We start from the raw sequence: 2,500 nt of genomic DNA on the forward strand, positions 1-2,500 counted from the left end.
GTGAGCCCACTTCCTCCACACTTGATTGAGCCTGAGCTCACTGTACGGAAGGCTGACACATAAATGTTCCACAGAGATTCTTCCGAAAGCAAACATTCATTAAGCATGATGAGGGAACAAGCCGTGTTTCTGGAGCTCCAGTTCAATATGCGAGAAATAATAAGCCCTCGTAATTGTCAATGTCTCAGGCAGTATTCATGAATGATTTCTTTGGCAAATGATTTAATGAGCTCTGTTCCGCCTTAGTGTGTGCGTTTTCGGAAGGCTGTGTTTAGCGTGCAGCGTGTGGAATAGCTGTGTGCTCAGCTAGGCGTTGAGTCGTATATTTATGTCGGAAATGAGAGGCGCTATAGAGATTGGTGGGAGAAATTACATTAACACATAGAGCTGTAATAACACTGCCAGCCTCCGGTGCAATTCGAGGTTTGGCTATTAACACCTTATGCCTCTCGCTCCTTCAGCATGGCCATCTGATTCTCCCTAGGAGTGCTCACTGAAGAAAAAAGAAACCCACATTACCCACGTCTCCTCTCTCCATTCCCCACCCCATAATGCTCCAGACTGTGTGGCTTAATGGGAGTATTTTTCTCTAATATGGCCTCTTACCTGGCACCGCTCTGGCAGCGATTTCATCGCCGGCCCCGCCGCGGTTTATGAGTGCGAGGCTGTTCAGGTTATTTCGCCCGTTCTTTATGGTAAATGGCTTTCATCTGAATGTGTTCTGTTAAGATATTGTTTGTCAGCTTGTGCTGATATCATATGAAACACATCATGTAAGACCAGAACTGGCAAGGTCAAAGAATATTGCAGAGATGCAAATACCTGTGTGTGTGTGTGTGAGAATAATAGCTTTAACTTTAAAAACACTGATCTGGTTAAAGCATTAAATGTTAATAAACCTTAGTTGTTTTGGAACGCCATGCTTGACACTGGAGTCTGATTCGTTTAGAGACAGGTGTGTTTACCTGATGCGATCGCTGATGGTTCTTTTGTTATTTATTGGTAGAGTTTGGAACACTGCCTAAACTGCGCTGTTAATAAAAAAGGTTTATGCCGCATGAAAAGGTTTTCCCCCTCAGCTCAAATTGCTGTATAGCCTGATAGTTTTTTAACTATATATTTTTTCTTAGCTTATGTGAAATACAAATTTAAAAGCTGCCCAAACCATTCTCTTTTATCGCTCACCAAAACAGAAATCATTGCAGGCATTTACTGAAGGCAGCCAGGATACACAAACACCAGTGCCGGGTGTAAAAAGTGAATGACTCAACGCTGTCAATGTGGAACAGGGGCACAGAGAGTCTTTATTTACTTCCCCTCCACCACCCACGCATCTCCATTCAGCCCAGCTTTCAATTGCTCTCCTCATCTGTCATTGCAGGGATTAAGTCTTCCACATCAGTCACAATTGGCTCTTCATTGTTTTAGTTTTTGTTGTGGCCTTGCCGCCTGCAGCCCCACTCACTATAATACACTGCAACTATAACACTGTGTATATGACATGTTCAAAACCACGCCATAAACGTTACATGCTAGATATTTTAGATAGATAGATAGATAAATGTTTTTTTCTGAAGTTTTTTTGACAGTCAATATCCAGCAAGTGTCCAGTCATAACATTGTTATGTTGCTATTGTTTATTCCGTCAGCTTTCAAAATGTTTGATGCGGTGTAGCAGTTTAGCTTTTCGCATAAGGTGTAATGGTGTCCACAATTCTGAGAAGTGTCGTTAGAACTACTGATGATTGGAGCCGTTACATTGACATGATGACCAGTGACAAGATTATAGAGTCTGAGATAACATGCTTATGAGATGGTTATGACAGTCTAATGAGATAGTTATGACAGCCTAATGAGATAGTTATGATGACAGTCTAATGAGATGGTTATGAAAGTCTAATGAAAGAAGCATCCAGAAAAATGTGTTGGTGACCCTCTCTTTAGCAAGGTCTTGATGGAGCCCCTGAAATGCTGCGATCTCTCACATGAAAGGATCATGGTGTGTTATCCTCAGCACATGTAATTGCTGCGGAGATAACGCTAATCTTGTTTTGCGGAGTGTGTTCCCTGACGTCAGGTTCATGTCATGGTGTATAAATCCCTCTGTGGTGAATCACAGCTTTGTCACACACACACAAACACAAACACAAACACACGCACACACACACACACACACACACACACACACACACACACACACACATACACACACACACACACACACACAAACAAACACACACACACACAAACACACACACACACACACACACACACACACACACACACACACACACACACACACACACACACACATACACACACACACACACACCCTGAAGGGCTGAGTCACGGCCCTGTCAGGTTGGCTTTGTGTGGGCGACACACAGATTGTTACACACATCACACGCGTGTGTGTGTCTTCAGAGGCACATGTCAGACAAAATGAAGGGTTTGATTGTGCATGAGCTCTGCTGTGTGACACAATCTTTTGTGAAGTTAT

General features: G+C 43.0%; 1 protein-coding gene across 1 annotated transcript in view; it reads left to right on the forward strand.

Moving 5' to 3' along the window:
* The window catches only part of LOC308372396 (GDNF family receptor alpha-4-like), a gene marked incomplete at both ends in the record, with an annotated part of 29,778 nt that overhangs the window by 22,579 nt on the left and 4,699 nt on the right, over nucleotides 1-2,500 (forward strand). The gene's annotated exons all lie outside the window — the stretch shown is intronic.

This window comes from Sprattus sprattus (genome assembly GCF_963457725.1).
Source record: "Sprattus sprattus genome assembly, chromosome: 11".
NCBI lineage: Eukaryota > Metazoa > Chordata > Actinopteri > Clupeiformes > Clupeidae > Sprattus > Sprattus sprattus.